This window comes from Salmo trutta, chromosome 15, assembly GCF_901001165.1.
Source record: "Salmo trutta chromosome 15, fSalTru1.1, whole genome shotgun sequence".
NCBI classification, from domain to species: domain Eukaryota; kingdom Metazoa; phylum Chordata; class Actinopteri; order Salmoniformes; family Salmonidae; genus Salmo; species Salmo trutta.
This window is the reverse complement of record NC_042971.1, coordinates 22668125-22693214: the sequence shown is the minus strand read 5'-3', so window position 1 is coordinate 22693214 and position 25090 is coordinate 22668125. Positions and strand designations below refer to the sequence as shown.

The 25090-nt window shown below is 41.8% G+C and overlaps 1 protein-coding gene across 3 annotated transcripts in view; it reads left to right on the top strand.

The window, feature by feature from the left end:
- Nucleotides 1–15518: 15518 nt before the first annotated feature.
- LOC115148636 (protein FAM168A) overlaps nt 15519–25090 on the top strand; it is a 75015-nt gene continuing 65443 nt past the window's right edge. For 2 of the 3 annotated variants that reach the window (XM_029690709.1, XM_029690707.1), the window contains exon 1: nt 15519–15898. The gene's annotated coding sequence lies outside the window, so the exon portion shown is untranslated. The remainder of the gene's footprint in view (nt 15899–25090) is intronic. The other variant, XM_029690708.1, reaches the window with a different exon arrangement.

Sequence of the window (25090 nt, the reverse complement as noted above, 5' to 3'; positions counted from 1 at the left end):
TCCTTCTGCATAAACTTTTTTTTTTGACCGGACCACTGGGCTAAAGTTTGACCAGCCCATCTGGCATTTTCTCAAACTGCCATATGGCCAGTCCATTTCTGCTTCCTGTTTTAGTTCAGATGCACTTGTGACCCGAGTATTCTTGAGTCACTGTTGTAATATCATTATGAAAGCTGTCCAAGTATTTTCACAAGCAGAAATGTGGGTCTGCTGAGAAAGAAGTCATGATGCCAATTATATGACGTGAACCCAGTGGAAATGCTAAGGCGTATCAGATTGATTCAGTAGGGAATCACCTTGGCTCTATTTTAAACCTTACTAGAAGACTGTCTATTCCCTCCAAGTGAGCCAATCCCATGGAGGTATAATGATGACCTCATTTCTGTTGCCTGTATCATGGACACTGCCTCAGGTCAGTGCGTTATATAGAGGGTTTGAGTTTGAGATGGTTAAAATGATCTGGATATAGCCAATTAGAAATTGCAAAACAATATCAATAACTGTATTTATAGAAGTACGAAACAATATCAATAACTGTATTTATAGAAGTATACATACATTAGGTGTTTATAGATGCATTATTACTAATCATACTGTAATATTTCACAATGAATGCCTCTATAACATAGTCTATCCCTGCCATGGCAGAACTGGGAATTTTGGGAAGGTGAAGCTCATTTACTACAAGGACTTTTCTGGAAGTTGAAGCTCATTTATTACATTCCTACACTATTTAAAAACTCTAAAATGCTATTTGGAGAACAGCAAAAACAAGCACATATCAAATCAAATTGTATTTGTCACATGTGCCAAATACAGTGAAATGCTTACTTACAAGACCTTTAACCAACAATGCAATTTTAAGAAAAATAAGTGTTAGGTAGAAAATAGAAAAGTAAGAAATAAAAATAAAAGAGCAGCAGTAAAATAACAGTAGCCAGGCTATATACAGGGGGTAATATGTACATGAGGTAGAACTAAAGTGACTATGCATAGATAATAACCAGAGAGTAGCAGAAGCGTAAAAGAGGGTGCAGGGGGGTTGTTCAGGAGTCTTATGGCTTGGGGGTAGAAGCTGTTAAGAAGCCTTTTGGACCTAGACTTGGCGCTCCGGTACTGCTTGCCATGCGGTAGCAGAGAGAACAGTCTACAGTTGAAGTCAGAAGTTTACATACACCTTAGCCAAATACATTTCAACTCAGTCTTGTAATCCTAGTAAAAATTCCATGCCTTAGGTCAGTTAGGATCACCACTTTGAAATAAGAATGTGAAATGTCAGAAAAATAGTAGAGAGAATGATTTATTTCTGCTTTTATTTCTTTCACCACATTCCCAGTGGGTCAGAAGTTTACATACACGCGATTAGTATTTGGTAGCATTGCCTTTAAATTGTTAAACTTGGGTCAAACGTTTCGGGTAGCCTTCCACAAGCTTCCCACAATAAGTTGGGTGAATTTTGGCCCATTCCTCCTGACAGAGCTGATGTAACTGAGTCAAGTTTGTAGGCCTCCTTGCTCGCACACGCTTTTTCAGTTCTGCTCACATATTTTCTATGGGATTAAGGTCAGGGCTTTGTGATGGCCACTCCAATACCTTGACTTTGTTGTCCTTAAGCCATTTTGCCACAACTTTGTAAGTATGATTGGGGTAATTGTCCATTTGGAAGACCCATTTGCAACCAAGCTTTAACTTCCTGACTGATGTCTTGAGATGTTGTTTCAATATATCCACATCCTTTTCCTACCTCATGATGCCATCTATTTTGTGAAGTGCACCAGTCCCTGCTGCCACCCCCGTGCTTCACGGTTGGGATGGTGTTCTTCGGCTTGCCAGCCTCCCCCTTTTTCCTCCAAACATAACAATGGTCATTATGGCCAAACAGTTCTATTTTTGTTTCATCAGACCAGAGGACATTTATCCAAAAAGTACAATCTTTGTCCCCATGTGCAGTTGCAAACCGGAGTCTGGCTTTTTTATGGCGGATTTGGAGCAGTGGCTTCTTCCTTGCTGAGCGGCCTTTCAGCTTATGTCGATATAGGACTCGTTTTACTGTGGATATAGATACTTTTCTACCCGTTTCCTCCAGCATCTTCACAAGGTCCTTTGCTGTTGTTCTTGGATTGATTTGCACTTTTCGCACCAAAGTTAATCTCTAGGAAATATAACGCGTCTCCTTCCTAAGCGGTATAATGGCTGCGTGGTCCCGTGGTGTTTATACTTGTGTACTATTGTTTGTACAAATGAACGTGGTACCTTCAGGCGTTTGGAAATAGCTCCCAAGGATGAACCAGACTTGTGGAGGTCTACAATTTTTTTCTGAGGTCTTGGCTGATTTCTTTTGATTTTCCCATGATGTCAAGCAAAGAGGCACTGAGTTTGAAGGTAGGCCTTGAAATACATCCACAGGTACACCTCCAATTGACTCAAATTATGTCAATTAGCCTATCAGAAGCTTCTAAAGCCTTGACATAATTTTCTGGAAATTTCCAAGCTGTTTAAAGGCACAGTCAACTTAGTGTATGTAAACTTCTGACCCACTAGAATTGTGATACAGTGAGTTATAAGTGAAATAATCTGTCTGTAAACAATTGTTGGAAAAATTACTTGTGTCATGCACAAAGTAGATGTCCTAACCGACTTGCCAAAACTATAGTTTGTTAACAAGAAATTTGTGGAGTGGTTGAGAAACGAGTTTTAATGACTCCAACCTAAGTGTATGTACACTTCCGACTTCAACTGTATGTTTAGGGTGGCCTTCCTCTGACACCGCCTAGTATAGAGGTCCTGGATGGCAGGCAGCTTGGCCCCAGTGATGTACTGGGCCGTATGCACTATCCTACGTAGTGCCTTGCGGTCGGAGGCTGAGTAGTGATGCAACCAGTGAAGATGCTCTCGATGGTGCAGCTGTAGAACTTTTTGAGGATCTGAGGACCAATGCCAAATCTTTTCAGTCTCCTGAGGGGGAATAGGCTTTGTCATGCCCTCTTCATGACTGTCTTGGTGTGTTTGGATCATGATAGTTTGTTGGTGATGTGGGTACCAAGGAAATTGAAGCTCTCAAGAGGTTGTTAACTTGGCACCACACGGCCAGGTCTCTGACCTCCTCCCTATAGGCTATCTCAAGGGCCCCCGTGTTGAGGATCAGCGTGGCAGATGTGTTGTTACCTACTATTACCACCTGGGGACGGCCCGTCAGTAAATCCAGATCCAGATGCAGAGGTAGGTGTTTAGTCCCAGGGTCCTTAGCTTAGTGATTAACTTTGAGGGCACTATGGTGATGAATGCTGAGCTGTAGTGAATGAATAGCATTTTCACGATGGTATTTGTTTTGTCCAGGTGGGAAAGGGAGGTGTGGAGTGCATTAGAGATTGCATCATCTGTGGATCTGTTGGGGCGGTATGCAATTTGGAGTGGGTCTAGGGTTTCTGGGATAATGGTTTTGATGTGAGCCATGACCAGCCTTTCAAAGCACTTAATGGCTACAGACATGAGTGCTACGGGTCGGTTGTCATTTAGGCAGGTTACCTTAGTGTTCTTGGGCACAGGGACTATGGTGGTCTGCTTAAAACATGTTGCCATTACAGACTCATTCAGGAACAGGTTGAAAATGTCAGTGAAGACACTTTCCAGTTGGTCAGCGCATGCTCGGAGTACACGTCCTGGTAATCCGTCTGGCCCTGCGGCCTTGTGAATGTTGACCTGTTTAAAGGTTTTACTCACATCGGCTACGGAGAGCGTGATCACATAGTCATTCGGAACAGCTGATGCTCTCATGCATGCTTCAGTGTTGCTTGTCTCAAAGCGAGCATATAAGTAATTTAGCTTGTCTGGTAGACTCGTATCACTGGACAGCTCGCGGCTGTGCTTCCCTTTGTAGTCTGTAATAGTTTGCAAGCCCTGCAACATCCGACAAGCGACGGAGCCAGTGTAGTACAATTCAAACTTAGTCCTGTATTGATGCTTTGCCTGTTTGATGGTTCTTCTGAGGGCATATCAGGATTTCTTAGAAGCGTCTGGGTTAGAGTCCCACTCCTTGAAAGCGGCAGCTCTACCCCTTAGCTTTGTGCGGATGTTGCCTGTAATCCATGGCTTCTGGTTGGGGTATGTACGTACTGTCACTGTGCAGACAATGTTATTGATGCACTTATTGATGAAGCCAGTGACTGATGTGGTGTACTCCTCAATGCCATCGGAAGAATCACGGAACATATTCCAGTCTGTGCTAGCAAAACAGTCCTGTAGTTTAGCATCTGCGTCATCTGACTACTTCTTTATTGACCAAGTCACTGGTGCTTCCTGCTTCAGTTTTTGCTTGTAAGCAGAAAACAGGAGTATAGAATTATGGTCAGATTTGCCAAATGGAGGGCGAGGGAGAGCTTTGTATGCATCTCTGTGTATGGAGTAAAGGTGGTCTAGGATTTGCAGATTTAACATGCTGGTAGAAATGAGGTAAAACGGATTTAAGTTTCCCTGCATTAAGGTCCCTGGCCACTAGGAGCATTTTCCTGTTTTTTTTATTGCCTTATCTAGCTCATTGAGTGAGGACTTAGTGCCAGCATCGGTTGTGGCAGTAAATAGACAGCTACGAAAAATATAGATGAAAACTATCTTGGTTAATAGTGTGGTCTACAGCTTATCATGAGATACTCTTCCTCAGGTGAGCAAAACCTTGAGACTTCCTTAATATTAGATTAGATAAACAACAGCACCAGTTGTTGTTTACAAACATACACAGACCGCCACCCCTTGTCTTACCGGAGGCAGCTGTTCAACTTGCCGATGCAGCGTAAACCCCGCTAGCTGTATTTTATCCATGTCGTCGTTCAGCCACGACTCGGTGAAACATAAGATACTACAGTTTTTAATGTCTTGTTGGTAGGATATTTGTGATCATAGCTTGTCTATTTTCTTATCCAATGATTGTACATTGGCTAATAGGACTGATGGTAGATTATCCACTCGCCGTCGGATCCTTACAAGGCCCCCCAACCTATGTCTCCGATATCTCCGTCTCTTTCTCATGCGAATGACGGGGATGTTGGCCTTGTTGGGTGTCTGAAGTAAATCCTTTGCGTCTGACTCGTTAAAGAAAAAATATTTGTCCAGTACGAGGTCGGTAATCACTGTCCTGATATCCAGAAGCTCTTTTCGGTCATAAGAGACAATGGCAGAAACATTATGCACAAAATAAGTTACAAATAACACACAAAAAACACACACACACAATAGCACAGTTGGTTAGGAGCCCTTAAAATTGCAACCATCTCCTCCACCGCCATTCAGTTTCCTCAGCCATTAATTATTTAAGGGATAATCAACAAGGGGCTATGTGTTCTCTGGAAAATAATGAATGACAGGGAAGGTGTGTTCCACAATGCGCTAGCGGATTGGTTAAAACCGCATTCCAGCCGACACAAGTTACCACTGGCTAAATCTATGATGTTAAAATGCCTATTTACTCTGTTCCATCTGACTGCGCAATCCACTGTCTCATCAGCCCAGCCAAGCAATTTATAAACTTGATCTCCACTATAAAAAGCATCTTGACATTATCTCACATTTCTTATAGACTAACATTTAGTTTTCAACAGCGTAGAATTGTATAAACCTTGCTGTCTGTCTCTCTGAGATTTGCAACATTGTTTCAATATTCAAATTCGATCTCCAGTTGTCCTATAGTAATGAACGAGTCAGGATGAGACAGACATGCAGGCAGCGTTTCTCAGCCAGTCGAAATACAAAGAAATTGAAAAAAAGTCAAATGAAACAAAGAGCAACTAGTTTGCTGTCTTTCCAGCTTTAGTTTGAATTGATTGTGTTAGCTGTGTTATTGGCTAGCTCCTCTGAACAATAGTGTCCTGATGAGTGAGCACATTTTCTATGCCAGGCGAAATCGCGTCTCGTTCGCTCATTGTTATGGATGTATCCAAATAAATGTCACTATAAAACATCTTAAACACATGCAAATGCAGTTACTTTGCTTTTATTCTGGCTGCACTTCTTGACGTGACTGTAAGTTAGCCATAGTTGGCTAGCTAGCAAGCAAGGGATAAGAACATTTCCAGCCAGTATGGCAACGGAACATTGAAAACCAATGAGTGGGTCACATCTGTAGATACAGAACAAAAAGACTGAACGACTGGGTTGCGTGTCTGGCAACGAACCGTTAGAACAAACGATCAGCTGGCTTAGGTAGCAAACCTAGATTTGTGTCGGGACTATATCTTGTGGAAGGATGAAATAGTTTTATTGTTTTTCATTAAAATATTTCAATCATTTTTTTAATATGTTGGTAACCCGTTGTATAAAAGTGCCTTCGTCTTGGGCCGATAGGGATAGGGTCCCATCAGCGGGACACCTGTCGACAACATCCGGTGAAATTGGAGGGCGCGCAATTCAAATAAATAATCGTAATATTAAACATTATGAACATACAAGTATCTTATATCAGTTAAAAGCTTAAATTCTTGTTAATCTAACTGCATTGTCCGATTTACAATAGGCTTTATTTGTATGTGCGCCCCACATCAACATATTTTTCAACCAGCACAGGCTTCATAAAATCACAAATAGCGATTAAATAATCACTTACTTTTGAAAATCTTCCTCTGTCTACAATCCCAAGGGTCCCAGCTACAACATGAATGGTTGTTTTGTTAGATAAAATCCTTCTTTATATCCCAAAACGTCTGTTTAGTTGGCGCCATCGATTTCAGTAATCCACTCATTCAACATGCAGACAAAGGATTCCAAAAACCTACCGCTAAACTTTGTTCAAACAAGTCAAACTATGTTTCTATTTAATCCTCAGGTACCCTAAAATGTAAACAAACTATAATATTTTATATGGAAAGAAGTATGTTCAATACAAAAGGAAAATTAGCAAGTGCGCGTCCTCTTTGTCATGCACCCACAGATTGATTTTCCACTGTGACTCTGTAGCAAAACTCCAAATTCTTCCTTTTTTTGGAAGAAACAAGCCTGAAACCTTGAACAAAAACTGTTGACAACTAGTGGAAGCCATAGGAATTGCAAACTGGGAGCTGGAATTGCATAGGACTCATAGCTTTCCATTATAAGAGCCTGGGACCCCAAAAGAAAAATACAATTCTGGTTGGTTTTTCTTTGGATTTTCGTCGACCATATCAATAGTGTTATAGTCTAATACATTATTTTATCATTTCTACAAACTCTAAAGTGTTTTCTATCCAATGCTACCAATTATTTGCATTTCCTGGCTTCTGGGCCCGAGTAACAGGCAGTTTACTTTGGGCACGTCAGTCAGGCGGAAGTTCTGAAAAAAGGACCTTTGCCTGAAGAAGATCCTCCAAACACCGGCTTCAAGGGCATTATCACTTAAATAATGCATGCTCTAGAATGCAATTCAAGCCAATTAGAAACGAGTTTTCAACAATGCCATGGTACTGTATATACAGTTGAAGTCAGAAGTTTACATACACTTAAGTTGGAGTCAATAAAACTCATTTTTCAACCACTCCATACATTTCTACTTTGTGCATGACACAGGTATTTTTTCCAACAATTGTTTACAGACAGATTATTTCACTTATAATTCACTGTATCACAATTCCAGTGGGTCATAAGTTTACATACAGTAAGTTGACTGTGCCTTTAAACAGCTTGGAAAATTCCAGAAAATGATGTCATGGCTTTAGAAGCTTCTGATAGGCTAATTGACGTCATTTGAGTCAATTGGATGTGTACCTGTGGATGTATTTCAAGTCCCACCTTCAAATTCAGTGCCTCTTTGCGTGACATCATGGGAAAATCAAAAGAAATCAGCCAAGACCCTAGAAAGAAATTATAGATCTCCACAAGTCTGGTTCATCCTTGGGAGCTATTTCCAAATGCCTGAAGGTACCACGTTCATTTGTACAAACAATAGTACGCAAGTATAAACACCACGGGACCACGCAGCCCTCATACCACTCAGGAAGGAGACGCGTTCTGTCTCCTAGAGATGAACGTACTTTGGTGCGAAAAGTGCAACTCAATCCCAGAACAACAGCAAAGGACCTTGTGAAGATGCTGGAGAAAACAGGTAGAAAAGTATCTATATCCACAGTAAAACGAGTCCTATATCGACATAACTTCAAAGTCCGCTCAGCAAGGAAGAAGCCACTGCTCCAAAACCGCCATAAAAAGCCAGACTACGGTTTGCAACTGCACATGGGGACAAAGATCGTACTTTTTGGATAAATGTCCTCTGGTCTGATGAAATAAAAATAGAACTGTTTGGCCATAATGACCATCGTTATGTTTGGAGGAAAAAGGGGGAGGCTGGCAAGCCGAAGAACACCATCCCAACCGTGAAGCACGGGGGGGGGGGGGCAGCATCATGTTGTGGAGGTGCTTTTCTGCAGGAGGGACTGGTGCACTTCACAAAATAGATGGCATCATGAGGCAGGAAAATTATGGGGATATATTGAAGCAACATCTCAAGATATCAGTCAGGAAGTTAAAGCTTGGTTGCAAATGGGTCTTCCAAATGGACAATTACCCCAAGCATACTTCCAAAGTTGTGGCAAAATGGCTTAAGGACAAGGCCCTGACCTCAATCCTACAGAAAAATCTGGGCAAAACTGACAAAGCGTGTGCGAGCAAGGAGGTCTACAAACCTGACTCAGTTACACCAGCTCTGTCAGGAGGAATGGGCCAAAATTCACCCAACTTATTGTGGGAAGCTTGTGGAAGGCTACACAAAACATTTGACCCAAGTTAAACAATTTAAAGGCAATGCTACCAAATACTAATTGAGTGTATGTAAACTTCTGACCTGCAGGGAATGTGATGAATGAAATAAAAGCTGAAATAAATCATTCTCTCTACTATTATTCTGACATTTCACATTCTTAAAATAAAGTGGTGATCCTAACTGACCTAAGACAGGGAATTTTTACATTTTCATTTGGCCCTAATCTATGGATTTCACATTACTGTGAATACAGATATGTTGGTCACAGATACCTTTAATAAATGGGCCTCACAATGGGCCTCAGGATCTCGTGACAATATTTTTGTGCATTCAAATTGCCATTCATTGTCCGTAGTTTATACCTGCCCATACCATAACCCCACTGCCACCATGGGGCACGCTGTCCACAATGTTGACATCAGCAAACCGCTCGCCCACACAACGCCATACACGTGGTATGCGGTTGTGAGTACGGTTTGACGTACTGCTAAATTCTCAAAAATTATGTGTGAGCGGCTTGTGGTAGAGAAAATCACATTAAATTCTCTGGCAACAGCTCTGGTGGACATTCCTGCAGTCAGCATGCCAATTGCAAGCTTCCTCAAAACTTAAGACATCTGTGGCATTGTGTTGTGCGACAAAACTGCACATTTTAGAGTGGCTTTTTAGTGTCCCCAGCACAAGTTGCACCTGTGTAATGATCATGCATTTAACATTTACATTACATTTAAGTCATTTAGCAGACGCTCTTATCCAGAGCGACTTACAAATTGGTGCATTCACCTTGATATCCAGTGGAACAACCACTTTACAATAGTGCATCTAAATATTTTAAGGGGGGGGGGTTAGAAGGATTACTTTATCCTATCCCAGGTATTCCTTAAAGAGGTGGGGTTTCAGGTGTCTCCGGAAGGTGGTGATTGACTCCGCTGTCCTGGCGTCGTGAGGGAGCTTGTTCCACCATTGGGGTGCCAGAGCAGCGAACAGTTTGGACTGGGCTGAGCGGGAACCGTGCTTCCTCAGAGGTAGGGGGGCCAGCAGGCCAGAGGTGGATGAACGCAGTGCCCTTGTTTGGGTGTAGGGCCTGATCAGAGCCTGAAGGTATGGAGGTGCCGTTCCCCTCACAGCTCCGTAGGTAAGCACCATGGTCTTGTAGCGGATGCGAGCTTCAACTGGAAGCCAGTGGAGAGAGCGGAGGAGCAGGGTGATGTGAGAGAACTATGCGGTTGATGTATTATCTTGTCAATTGAGAAATGCTCACTAACAGGGCTGTAAATACATTTGTACACAACATTTGAGAGAAATAAGCTTTTTGTCCGTATGGAACATTTCTGGGATGTTTTATTTCAGCTGATGAAACATGGGACCAACACTTTACATGTTGCGTTTATATTTTTGTTCAGTGTAGATGCATAATACAGCTATCAAGTCACAACAAGGCCGACTTCAAATACCGACATCCATAGGCGCGGCGCTTGAGTTTCAAGTTCGGGGAAGCAATTTTTTCACTATAAAATAGCATCTTTATAATAAAGGATTGCATACATCTATCATCGCATTAGTAGACTAATGTAAGATAGGTTACTATTCCTAATGTGATGAGTAGATCACATAGTCCTAATTTAGGATAATAATGTAACTCAATCCCTCTCTGCTGGTGTCAATTGGGACTTGGTAATTTTGATTACTAGAGACAGATTTGAGTATTTTCTTTGTCTTCTCTTTTCAGCAATAGCCATTTGCTTTCTAAACTCTGTTTTTCTTATGATTGTATTGTAAAATATTGCAATTGGCCTATTTAACTGCCTTTCACTGACCGCTGCAACTCAACAATCAATCAGCTATTTTGTAGGCCATTTGATTCACACACTGCCCCAAATTGCGCACTTAAAACAATCTAAAGCTAATGATCCTCTGTGGCCAAATCATACTCTCTGGTCTAATATTTTGAATGATATAGCTAATTTTGAATTGATATAGCTAATTTTGGTACATTTAATAAAATGTACTTTAGGGGAAGCTTATCTTCTAGCCTATTGGATGTGCTGCCTATGCCAACATCAATGTGAAAGTAACCAGTGCATAAAACAGCTGGCTGAGTTCAAATTCAAAGCAACAAACGGCTGACCAGCAAAGCAAACTGTCTGGCACTGTCTCTGCGCTCTGCTTTCTTAAAGTGAGAGAAAGGGGCGCAGGCTGACAGCTTCTCTCCGAGTGATTTAATCGGGATTGGAATGATTTAGTCTACATTTTTGTAGCCTACTTTTACATTTTTTGGTCTTGAGCTAGGGTATGTCAGCATACCTTACCAAACCAAACTGAAGCCCCTGTCTCAGGGTTTGACCTTGAACCGGACTCTATTTATTCTCTCTGTACACTCCGTGGCCACTAGATGGTCCTATTCCTACCCCTATCAGTACCACACACTATTGTATTGAAGATCATGGTCAGCAAAGTCAGCAGTGACCCACTGAGTTCCATGACATTAAATTACATAACATGACAGTCCCTCAACATTCATCATAGCCCACCAAATGCATTTCTCTACTAGTGTGTTCTGTAGGATATTGTAGGATACTGGGACTATTACTCAATTAGAGGTCAATGGTACTAGATGTTGGTGACAGTAGCCCTATGTTTAGAGTGTAAGTGTTTTTAGACACAGCCCATCAACTTCCTGTCCGGTTAAGATAACAGGCCTTCTTTAACCCAATCCACTGGCCTGCCTGAAATAACACTGACTTCTAGCTGTTTGGAAAGCCCTCTGTCCAAAGGGGCTACACAACGCATATCATATGTCTATAACATTCATGACAGCTAGTGTCTTGACAATTATCTCAACAATCATGATGACACAAACCAATGTGTGGTTTAGCAAATTTGCTTGGTAAAACATCAGCCAACTTGTAAAATAACTAGCTGTCACCATATCAGCTGTCATCTGTTATGAACATTATTATGACAGCAAGCAATTATATGGCTTCTAGGACAGAATGCTCAAGTCAGGTCATTCTGTAAAATGCACAAGCATATCACATTACTTGTGGTGATAAAAGCAGAATTAGACTGCAGGGTCTGCAAATGTCAATAGACATCAGAAGACTGTGCTCTCTGCAAATTAACACTTATAGTTGAAGTCGGAATATTACATACACCGTAGCAAATACATTAAAAAAAATATTTTAAAATTCCTAACATTTAATCCTAGTAAAGATTCCCTGTCTTAGGTCAGTTAGGATCACCACATTATTTTAAGAATGTGAAATGTCAGAATAATTGTAGAGAGAATTATTTATTTCAGCTTTTATTTCTTTCATCACATTTCCAGTGGGTCAGAAGTTTACATACACTCAATTAATATTTGGTAGCATTGCCATTAAATTGTTTAACCTCGGTCAAACATTTTGGGTAGCCTTCCACAATCTTCCCACAATAAGTTGGGTGAATTTTGGCCCATTCCTTCTGACAGAGCTGGTGTAACTGAGTCAGGTTTGTAGGCCTCCTTGATCGCACACGCTTTTTCAGTTCTGCCCACAAATGTTCTATAGGATTGAGATCAGGGCTTTGTGATGGCCACTCCAATACCTTGACTTTGTTGTCCTTAAGCCATTTTGCCACAACTTTGGAAGTATGCTTGGGGTAATTGTCCATTTGGAAGACCCATTTGCGACCAAGCTTTAACTTCCTGACTGATGTCTTGAGATGTTGCTTCAATATATCCACATCATTTTCCCTCCTCATGATGCCATCTATTTTGTGAAGTGCACCAGCCCCTCCTGCAGCAATGCACCCCCCACAACATGATGCTGCCACCCCCGGCTTCACGGTTGGGATGGTGTTCTTCGGCTTGCAAGCGTCCCCCTTTTTCCTCCAAATATAACGATGGTCATTATGGCCAAACAGTTCTATTTTTGTTTCATCAGACCAGAGGACATTTATCCAAAAAGTATGATCTTTGTCCACATGTGCAGTTGCAAACCGTAGTCTGGCTTTTTTATGGCGGTTTGGAGCAGTGACTTCTTCCTTGCTGAGCGGCCTTTCAGGTTGTGTCGATATAGGACTCGTTTTACTGTGGATATAGATACTTTTGTACCTGTTCCCTCCAGCATCTTCACAAGGTCCTTTGTTGTTGTTCTGGGATTGATTTGTACTTTTCGCACCAAAGTACGTTCATCTCTAGGAGACAGAACGCGCCTCCTTCCTGAGCGGTATGACGGCTGCGTGGTCCCATGGTGTTTATACTTGCGTACTATTGTTTGTACAGATGAACGTGGTACCTTCAGGAATTTGGAAATAGCTCCCAAGGATGAACCAGACTTGTGGAGGTCTACAATTTCTTTCTGAGGTCTTGGCTGATTTCTTTTGATTTTCTCATGATGTCAAGCAAAGAGGCACTGAGTTTGAAGGTAGGCCTTGAAATACATCCACAGGTACACCTCCAGTTGACTCAAATGATGTCAATTAGCCTATCAGAAGCTTCTAAAGCCATGACATCATTTTCTGGAATTTTCCAAGCTGTTTGAAGGCACAGTCAACTTAGTGTATGTAAACTTCTGACCCATTGGAATTGTGATACAGTGAATTATATATGAAATAATCTGTCTGTAAACAATTGTTGGAAAAATTACTTGTGTCATGCACAAAGTACATGTCCTAACCTACTTGCCAAAACTAGAGTTTGTTCACAAGAAATGTGTGGATTGTTGGTAAAACGTGTTTTAATGACTACAACCTAAGTGTATGTAAACTTCTGACTTCAACTGTACCTGCTGCTAGCTCACCTCACATCAAACCCTTACACCAAACTAGCTAAGTTAACTTAATAGATTATTTGTCTGGTGTGTTTATCTTCAGTTGCCACTGTAAAGCTTGGCCCTAAATTCTGTTGCATGTTTTTGTCCGTTTAATTAATCACCTGGTAGCTTTCTGGGGCTGAGGCTTTTGAGTTGTTGTTAAGTTTGGTATTTTGGGGTATTTTATTAGGATCCCCATTAGCTGTTGCAAAAGCAGCAGCTACTCTTCCTGGAGTCCACACAAAACATAAAACATGACATAATACAGAACATTAACAGACAAGAACAGCTCAAGGACAGAACTACATCAAATTTGTTTTTTAAAGGCACACATAGCCTACATATCAATACATACACACAAACTGTCTAGGTCAAATAGGGGAGAGGCGTTGTGCCGTGAGGTGTTGCTTTATCTGTTTTTTAGTTGAAATAAGCAAGTACTAGCAGAATTTGGGATGTGGTTGATTGCATAAATGGGGTGGCAGGGTAGCCTAGTGGTTAGAGTGTTGGACTGGTAACCAAAAGGTTGCAAGATCGAATCCCTGAGCTGACAAGGTAAAAATCTGTCGTTCTGCCCCTGAACAAGGCTGTTCCTAGGCTGTCATTGAAAATAAGAATTTGTTCTTAACTGACTTGCCTAGTATGGGGCCACAGTGTCTTCTGATCCCTCCTGTCTCAGCCTCCAGTATTTATGCTGCAGTAGTTTATGTGTCGGGGGGCTAGGGTCAGTCTGTTACATCTGGAGTATTCTCTTGTCTTATCCGGTGTCCTGTGTGAATTTAAATAGGCTCTCTCTAATTCTCTCTTTCTTTCTTTCTCTCGGAGGACCTGAGCCCTAGGTCCATGCCTCGGGACTACCTGGCATGATGACTCCTTGCTGTCCCCAGTCCACCTGGCCATGCTGCTGCTCCAGTTTCAACTGTTCTGCCTGCGGCTACGGAACCCTGACCTGTTCACCGGACGTGCTTGTCGCACCCTCGACAACTACTATGATTATTATTATTTGACCATGCTGGTCATTTATGAACATTTTAACAACTTGACCATGTTCTGTTATAATATCCACCCGGCACAGCCAGAAGAGGACTGGCCACCCCTCATAGCCTGGTTCCTCTCTAGGTTTCTTCCTAGGTTTTTGGCCTTTCTAGGGAGTTTTTCCTAGGGAGTTTTTCCTAGCCACCGTGCTTCTTTCACATGCTTTGCTTGCTGTTTGGGGTTTTAGGCTGGGTTTCTGTATAGCACTTTGAGATTTCAGCTGATATAAGAAGGGCTATATAAATAAATTTGATTTGATTAGTAAAATAAAAAACAGGTTAGAATTTGGTTTTCTGTTGTCTTGCCATGTTTGTCTGATTCTATTAAACTCAGTCAAACTATCAAAAAAAGTGGGACTCCCACTGTTTGTTATTCGCATACAAAACATATTATAGTGCTATTATGATTGCCATGGCAATAGTGAAAACACAACAGAGCTCAAAAGGCTGGTATGCCAAGTATGTTTTGCAAAGTCATCTGGCACAAATCTCCAATATTTCTTATAGGAAAACCTTCCTGCTATTGTCATGCTCATTCTATAGGGCAAAGGTATGGAAACTCTTAGCCTACAAGGTCCGGAGCCTGCTGGTTTTCAGGTCTACCTGATAATTAAATGGAGTGGAATAAATGGAACGGAGTCAAATATGGTGTTTCCATATGTTTGATACCCTTACATTCATTCCATTCCAGCCATTACAATGAGCCCGTCCTCCTATAGCTCCCCCCACCAGCCTCCTCTGGTAGCGAGACTTCTGAATTGGTCCCTGTTTGACATTCACCTATAAGAAAAAGTTCCTCCCATTGTGTTTGCAAGGTTGTACCCAAGACAGTACAATATGAAGACAGAAACTGATTTTCCAATAGATAACGCTTGTAGGCGATGTTCTGGCGACGTTGGCTAGCTAAGATCATGCGCATAAACAGTCATCCGCTCTAACGGTCGTCTCGCGCTGAACTGCGCATATGCAGACCGTCAAATCAAGGCTCTCCTTCAACATAAAGTTGTTTTTGACGAAAGCTTGTCAGTTTGTATATAACTTCTCTAAATGACTTCACAAACACCGGCCTGGTCTGCTTCGCAAGCGTTCCCGGAAGTATCGCGATGTTGCGCCTCTGGGTTTAGAAACTCTGTGGTTTTACTGCCACTCTGATACCTCTCCTTTGCTCTCTCAATATTCCCATCCCCCACTTTGTGTGGATGTCGACGTTACCAAAACGCCACTTAGAGAACCCACCGAAGTAAACCTTGGAGAAAACTGCCAGCACTGATCAAGGGAAAACAGTGACAACACCGAACTCAGCATAGAATTAAAGGCAAGGTGCACCACGATAACAAATCCACTTTGACATTTTGGTGAGTTTGATATTATAACGTGATCGAATATTTTAGACAGATGTGTCCTGAGAATGTAAAGATATAGATTTGCTATGCATATGTAAAATATGTAATGGTCATGCATGGTTGAAAATATTACAGATGGATAGACTAGGCTACACGTTGCACGCCATAGATCCAAGGGCAAAGAAAACAAGACAATAGTGTTTGTGTGTAGCAATGCGGCTTGATGTGTGCAACAATATAGCCTTATGGCGGTAGCAACGGCTTTGGATCTAAAGGATGCATTGTAAAACATGACAGGGACTTGGAGTGGGTGCAAAGGAATTGCTGCCGACCTCTTGTCCCGGCTATACATTTTTCCTACTCATGCAGCAGCAGCATTTCGGCTGTTGGTAAAGGTTCGTGCTGCTCAAAATGGTGTCGGGACGTTGAATGTGTGACATAAAAAAAAACAAGTACATTTCTGAGCTCTGTAATTATTTCAGGACCGCGTCCACAGATAGAGAGGACAGACAGGGGAAACTATTTATTTCACTTTCTCACATCAGCTGAATCCAGATCAATCTTTCAGTTTGATAAAGGACAAGAGATGACATTCATTGATGTATTGTAGACCTATGCGTGTAATAGCTGCTGGGGAAATGTTTTTTATTACTTTTCTCTGTTTGCGGTGGTGATTATGCTTTTGGAAAGTAGGCTAGTACGATTGCAAAATAGCCCCTTCACTAGCTATGAAGTTACAATAGGCCTAGGTGGGAAAATTGTGCTTTGTGCAAGGTAAGAAATAGGCCTATGATCAAATCTAAGCTATTCAGTGATAATAATAAAAAGCCTAATATTCATAGTATAAGCATGCATAATAAAAATGATATTGTAATAACACTACAATATAACGAGAATAAGAATAATACCACAAATATTGTAGGTGTGATTTTCATTATGAAGGAAAAGATCAATAGCCTGTTGCACATCCAAACAATTCACATTTTGAAAATGTTGCTGCTGCTTTAGAGAGGATGAACAATCATTAACAAAACCAAATATGTTGGTTTATTGACAGTGCACATTGCTTTAGGACTTTAAAACCATGATTTAGGCCTGTGTAGGCTTGCCACCTTTGTGCATCTGAAATGGCACCCTATCCCTACATAGTGCACTACGTTTGACTAGAGCCCTATGGGGAGCCTTAAGGGGATGTTAGTAAGACAACACAAGGGGTGCATATGAAATGGCACCCTTGGGCTAGGGGAATAGGGTGCCATTTTGGATGCACCCCTTGTGTTGGGTTGGTAACACCCCTTTGTTGTTCTGGAAGGACAGGATGGACTGGCATGAGTGTCATCTTTATATTGTTGATTTTGATTGATGAAACCTCAGAATCCATATAGACTTGTCTCTTTTGCCTTAGATTTAGTGTCAAAAAAAGAAGCAAGCTTCTGTATTTGAGATCTATCCCTTTCACTGTGCACTGGTAGCTACACTTGCAGTTACTTATACTTGCAGATACTACAGTTAACCGATGTAGCTTACAGGAAGAGCTAGATCGAGATTTGGGGGTATATCAACTACTTTCAATGTTGTTTTCAATTGCCAAGTACTGTATCTGCAGTGATATAACCCACTACACTCCTCCTGCCTCTCCTGGCTTTATCAAACCATGGATGTGCTTCACAATCACCCCTTGGGCTCTCCCTGCCTTTACCAACAACACAAGGGAGGGAGCGAGAGAAAATAATGACTGAGCAGACCAATAGAGGAGAACGAGAGAGAGTGATGAACCAACATGCCCGCGGCTATGACCAACTGAACAATTCCCCTGTCTCTGTCTTTGAAGACACCCCAGGGATGTTGAGGATTTTTTTCTTCGCTGTTTTTTCTTCAAATGTTTTATTTATATCCCACTTTATCTCTCCACGTTGTGTATGTGTCTTTATAGTTGGTTTACCTGAGGCTGATGGGGGATCTCCAAAGCTCACTGAGTCATGCAGCAAGGCCTAGGGCAGAGGCACCGAGACTAGTCTAGCTTAATATCTCAATGTCACAATCTGCTTTTTTGTTGTTAGTTTGTTTCACATCTACCATAAAGCAAATCTACAGAGATGACTTGTAAAAATGTAATGAAAACTCCAAACAAACAGAGATGACTGCATTGGGTTAGCACTGGACACTGTGAACAGACGCATTGACAATGCAGGGAATTGTGGGATTTGTAGTCTGGTAGTTTGGTGTGAAAAGGCTCATGCTGTCCTCACCACAGGACTGAAAGTCACATCAAACATGATGCCCCACACGGTCATGAACCTGAAGACATCCTTCAGTGCAGCAGGGCCATGTTCAATAGGCAAACATTGTGGAACATTTTTAGATAGAAATGACATGAATCCCCATTCTACCCGTCAGAGGCATGTTTGATCTACATAACATATTTGTACCTGAACGGTCCAGTTCCACTTCGTTGTGGTCTGCCGAACATGTTCCAGGTGAACGCTGTGGACTGTGGCTGAGTATTGTGTCGCGCGGGGCGAATCTGCTGCGCCACCGTCCTGTGAGTGCGGGTGCTGCTGTGTGATCTGCCGGGCTCCAGAGGGCAGTGAGACAAAACACCACAGAGATGTGGAGACGCTCCAATATCTGTGGAAAGGCACTTGTTCCCGTGTTAATGTTTTAATGTGTCTAAATGGCTGATTTCTTCGTTAATGATACACCGTTTCTCATCGTTTTTAATGACTAATCGTTTCATGTCTCGTGTAGCTCAGTTGGTAGAGCATGCAAGGGTTGCGGGTTCGATTCCCATGGGGGACCAATACAAAAGAAAGTATGAAAATGTATGCACTCTGGATAAGAGCATATGCTAAATGACTAAAATGTCAAATGTAAAAATGACTAAGGCCTACTCTGTTCCACCATGTCATGTTAAAACTGTTTTTTCTGCAAGTCCTTTATCTGGATATGTACATAGTATATTGTAATTAATGTGTTGTTGGCCAGTGGCCAGGCTGTTTGTAGTGAAAGGCGCAGTGCTATAAAGTTGCTATGAAGTTTTATCCACTAATAGTTAAGGTTAAGGTTAAGATTGGAAGAAGGGGAGCTGATCATTGATCTGTACTTAGGGGAAATGTAATCGCGGAGTGAAGGGGAGGGGTCAGGTCAGTAGGAGGATTGGACCAGGCAGTAGGAAGCTGATTGGCTCGTTGCTCGGTCCTCGGGGACAGATGTCAGAGGGAATCTGAACTCTCTCTCACCTTAGGTAGCCCTGGGCCGCTGAAACAAGTCTCCACACACTCATACTGTCGACCGCGCACAACCCAAACAAACAGCAGCAAACACACTTGCATTTGCAACTCACACACACAAGTGCACACACTCACACACACACAAAGTATAGACACTCTCACACACATACACTGACTTTACAAAACATTTAAAAACACCTGCTCTTTCCATTACATAGATTGACCAGGTGAAAGCTATTGTAAGAATATTTCCTATGTTTCTCCCCCTGATTTTCTTTGGGGTCTGTGTTATTGAAGAGTAACATCAACTGCTAACACTGATCCCTTATTGATATCACTTTTTAAATCCACTCCAATCAGTGTAGATGAAGGGGAGGAGATAAGTTAAAGAAGATTTTTAAGCTTTGCGATGTGGATTGTGTATGTGTACCATTCAGAAGGTGAATGGTAAGACAAGCATTTAAGTGCATTTGAATAGGGTATGGTAGTAGGTGCCAGGCGCACTGGTTTGTGTGAAGAACTACAACGCTGCTTGATTTTTTTCACACTCAACCATTTCCCGTGTGTATCAAGAATAATCCACCACTCAAAGGACATCCAGCCAACTTGACACAACTGTGGGAAGCATTGGAGTCAACATGGGCCAGCATCCCTGTGGGTTGAGTCCATGCCCCGATGAGGGGGTGCAACTCAGTATTGGGAAGATTTTCCTAATGTTTGGTATACTCAGTGTGCATGCACACACACACACACCTCGAAGTTATGAGGCGTGCAGGCTCACAGTGAATAGAGAAGTCTCTTGGCTGAATGCTGGCTGGCTGAGGAATAATTTTCTCCGGGAGGAGAGCCATCTTGAGATGGTTTCTATTCTCAAAATTGAGGAGAGAGAGGAATTGCGATTCCTTGGCGGGTTTTATGCGGGCTCTAGTTAAAACTAGTGCACTATATAGGAAATAGGGTGCCATTTCGGATGCATCGTAATCCCAACTCTCTCTCCACAGCCCTGCAGTTCCTGTAACTGCTCTGTTTTGCTGTAGTAAAGGAGGCACAAAAAAACCTCAAACCTCTTTACCGCTGACGTCATGGGTTCACTCCTTTCCTGTCTTTCTCTCTTCCTCTAACCTCCACATGTTCACTTGATCCCTTCCCTTCATTTGTGTGCTGTGTTTTGAAGCAGAGCTGAGGAGCTGACAGACACAGGGTTATTTTCTATGGGGAGATCTTCTGGAATACGTGTACAGAATTCTCTGCTGCTGTTCCGTAGGCCTCCTCCTGTGGAATGATGGAATGTCGGAGTTGTTCTCTAGGAATGTTGTACCTCTGAACCCTGTCGAGGAGGCTGCCAAAGGGTGTGTGTTGGAGTCTACAATGACTCTGTAACATGCCCATAGGATTTGGGCTGTGGCGGTCACAATTTTGTCAGCTGGTGATTGTCAAGCAAATAACGGTCGGTCTCACGGTAATTGGCAATTTAATTAACATAAACACATTTAGCATCTCCTGGCTTCCACACATAGCCTACAAGCCATTTAAAAAAGTCTAATAAATACAGTTGAAGTCGGAAGTTTACATACACTTAGGTTGGAGTCATTAACACTCATTTTTCAACCACTCCACAAATTTCTTGTTAACAAACTATAGTTGTGGCAAGTCGGTTAGGACATCTACTTTGTGCATGACACAAGTCATTTTTCCAACAATTGTTGACAGACAGATTATTTCACTTATAATTCACTGTATCACAATTCCAGTGGTTCAGAAGTTTATATACACCATGTTGCCAGTGCCTTTAAACAGCTTGGAAAATTCCTGAAAATGATGTCATGGCATTAGAAGCTTCTGATAGGCTAATTTATATAATTTGAGTCATTGGAGGTGTACCTGTGAATGTATTTCAAGGCCTACCTTCAAACTCGGTGCCTCTTTGCTTAACATCATGAGAAAATCAAAAGAAATCAGCCCAGACCTCAGAAAAAAATTGTAGACCTAGACAAGTCTGGTTCATCCTTGGGAGCTATTTCCAAACGCCTGAAGGTACCACGTTTATCTGTACAAACAGTAGTACGCAAGTATAAACACCATGGGACCACGCAGCCATCATACCGCTCAGGAAGGAGATGCTTTCTGTTTCCTAGAGATGAACGTACTGTGGTGCGAAAAGTGCAAATCAATCCCAGAACATCAGCAAAGGACCTTGTGAAGATGCTGGAGGAAACGGGTACAAAAGTATCTATATCCACAGTAAAACGAGTCCTATATTGACATAACTTGAAAGGCCGCTCAGCAAGGAAGAAGCCACTGCTCCAAAATCGCCATAAAAAAGCCAGACTACGGTTTGCAACTGCACATGAGGACAAAGATCATACTTTTTGGAGAAATGTCCTCTGGTCTGATGAAACAATAATATAACTGTTTGGCCATAATGACCATCGTTATGTTTGGAGGAAAAAGGGGGAGGCTTGCAAGCCGAAGAACACCATCCCAACCGGGAAGCACGGGGTGGCAGCATCATGTTGTGGGGGTGCTTTGCTGCAGGAGGGACTGGTGCACTTCACGAAATAGATGGCATCATGAGGCAGGAAAATGACGTGTATATATTGAAGCAACATCTCAAGTCATCAGTCAGAAAGTTAAAGCTTGGTCGCAAATGGATCTTTCAAATCGACAATGACTCCAAGCATACTTCCAAAGTTGTGGCATAATGGAGGCCTACAAACTTGACTCAGTTACACCAGCTCTGTCAGGAGGAATGGGCCAAAATTCACCCAACTTATTGTGGGAAGCTTGTGGAAGGCTACCTGAAACGTTTGACCCAAGCTAAACAATTTAATGGCAATGCTACCAAATACTAATTGCGTGTATATAAACTTCTGACCCACTGGGATTGTGATGAAAGAAATAAAAGCTGAAATAAATCATTCTCTCTACTATTATTCTGACATTACACATTCTTCAAATAAAGTGGTGATCCTAACTGACCTAACACAGGGAATTTTTACTAGGATTAAATGTCAGGAATTTTGAAAAACCGAGTTTAAATGTATTTGTCTAAGGTGTATGTAAACTTCCGACTTCAACTGTACTTGTAATGTAGCCTACACCTTCACAATGAACCCATTATATATTTTAGACACTTTTAAATAAGCATGATATGTAGAAAATGTTGTTTATTTCAGAAGAAAAGAATAGCATAGAGTAGGGCAGGGTGATATGGCCAAAATCTCATATCCTGATAACGATACATATCACGATATAGCACATTTTCTGTAAATTCAATGAATAAATAGTTTATAAAATTACCACATGTACAGTCGTGGCCGAAAGTTTTGAGAATGACACATATTAATTTCCACAAAGTTTGCTGCCTCAGTGTATTTAGATATTTTTGTCAGATGTTACTATGGAATACTGAAGTATAATTACAAGCATTTCATAAGTGTCAAAGGCTTTTATTGTCAATTACATGAAGTTGATGCAGTGTTGACCTTTTATTTTTCAAGACCTCTGCAATCCGCCCTGGCATGCTATCAATTAACTTCTGGGCCACGTTCTGACTGATGGCAGCCCATTCTTGCATAATCAATGCTTGGAGTTTGTCAGAATTTGTGGGTTTTTGTTTGTCCACCTGCCTCTTGAGGATTGACCACAAGTTCTCAATGGGATTAAGATCTGGGGAGTTTCCTGGCCATGGACCCAAAATATTGATGTTTTGTTCCCTGAGCCACTTAGTTATCACTTTTGCCTTATGGCAAGGTGCTCCATTATGCTATAAAAGGCATTGTTCGTCACCAAACTGTTCCTGGATGGTTGGGAAAAGTTGCTCTCGGATTATGTGTTGGTACCATTCTTTATTCATGGCTGTGTTCTTAGGCAAAATTGTGAGTGAGCCCACTCCCTTGGCTGAGAAGCAACCCCACACATGAATGGTCTCAGGATGCTTTACTGTTGGCATGACACAGGACTGATGGTAGCGTTCACCTTGTCTTCTCCGGACAAGCTTTTTTCCGGATGCCCCAAACAATCGGAAAGGGGATTCATCAGAGAAAATAACTTTACCCCAGTCCTCAGCAGTCCAATCCCTGTACCTTTTGCAGAATATCAGTCTCTCCCTGATGTTTTCCTGGAGAGAAGTGGCTTCTTTGCTGCCCTTCTTGACACCAGGCCATCCTCCAAAAGTCTTCTCACTGTGCCTGCAGATGCACTCACACCTGCCTGCTGCCATTCCTGAGCAAGCTCTGTACCGGTGGTGCCCCGATCCCGCAGCTGAATCAACTTTAAGAGACGGTCCTGGCGCTTGCTGGACTTTCTTGGGCCCCCTGAAGCCTTCTTCACAACAATTGAACCGCTCTCCTTGAAGTTCTTGATGATCCGATAAATGGTTGATTTAGGTGCAATCTTACTGGCAGCAATATCCTTTCCTGTGAAGCCCTTTTTGTGCAACACAATGATGACAGCACGTGTTTCCTTGCAGGTAACTGTGGTTGACAGAGGAAGAACAATGATTCCAAGCACCACCCTCCTTTTGAAGCTTCCAGTCTGTTATTCGAACTCAATCAGCATGACAGAGTGATCTCCAGCCTTGTCCTCGTCAACACTCACACCTGTGTTAACAACAGAATCACTGACATGATGTCAGCTGGTCCTTTTGTGGCAGGGCTGAAATCCAGTGGAAATGTTTTTGGGGATTCAGTTCATTTGCATGGCAAAGAGGGACTTGGCAATTAATTGCAATTCATATGATCACTCTTCATAAACTTCTGGAGTATATGCAAATTGCCATCATACAAACTGAGGCAGCAGACTTTGAAAATGTATATTTGTGTCATTCTCAAAACTTTTGGCCACGACTGTATAGGCCTTTAACCTATTAGGCCTTTAGCCTATTTCTAATTACATTTTGAATTATTCTCAACAAACAAAAAGGTACTTACTCATATTTGATTATTTATTTTATTTAGAACCTGTGCAAGTTGTCAATTAAAAATTTAACGAAATATAAACTATGAATGTATAAAATCTAAAAAGGTAAATAGAAAACACTTCAAATATAGCCCTAAAATATGCTTTTATATTTCTTTTTTTGGGGGGGGGCTTGCCTGTTTTGGCATGTTATTTTGGCATTAATACGTGTCACATCTCAATTTGCATTTGGTACCTTGGGTTGAGTGTTGGCACCAACTCACGAAACCCCCGTTTCTCAAACTTGTAAATTGGGGCCATGTCTTTGCAGATATAAGTTGTAACGGCAGCTGTTATCTCCTTCCATCTTCGTGATTATTTGCCATATGGTGTGCCGTGGGCAAAAGCCTCTTGCAACGTCTGAGTCGGGGGTTTGTTTTGAGCACTCGACTGTACTTTTTTGGGGTCTCATCCGTAGACTCTCTCCGTACTGTTTCACATGATTCTTGCGTAGGTGGTAAGAGGTTAGTGGTGTTTGAGCCTGTTGTTGGGACCGGCCTGCGGCATATTTTCATACCCAAACCATGTTCATGCGACCGAAGTAGCCCCTCTTTTAGGTACGAGCTCCGTGTCTCTGTGCTCTGCCACGTTCACTCTCTTCCATGTTTGTTTGTGTTACAAATTTCCTTCCACACGGCACGTGCAAAGCGTCGTCCAATTGACGAAAAATATTGCCGTAAAGAGTGATTTGCGACACAACTAAATAATCGATAGAAAAACGTCTATCGTCACACGATATATATTGTCATATCGCAAGGCCCTAGCATAGAGTTGTCCTTATGCTAGGTCCTGATGTGGCTATGCCAAATGGCTGTTGGCTACACTAGTTAATGTTTCAGACAAGATTTGTTTGTAATTCCATGGCATTATTTTATATTGTTTTATAGTATGAAGAATACAATTGAACAAAGCTGAATAAAATATATTTAAAACAATTCCAAACGATTTGAGGGAGTGTGCACATGCGGCTATTCTGTGTTGAGCGGTTAACAAAGATATAGGTACTCCGATATGC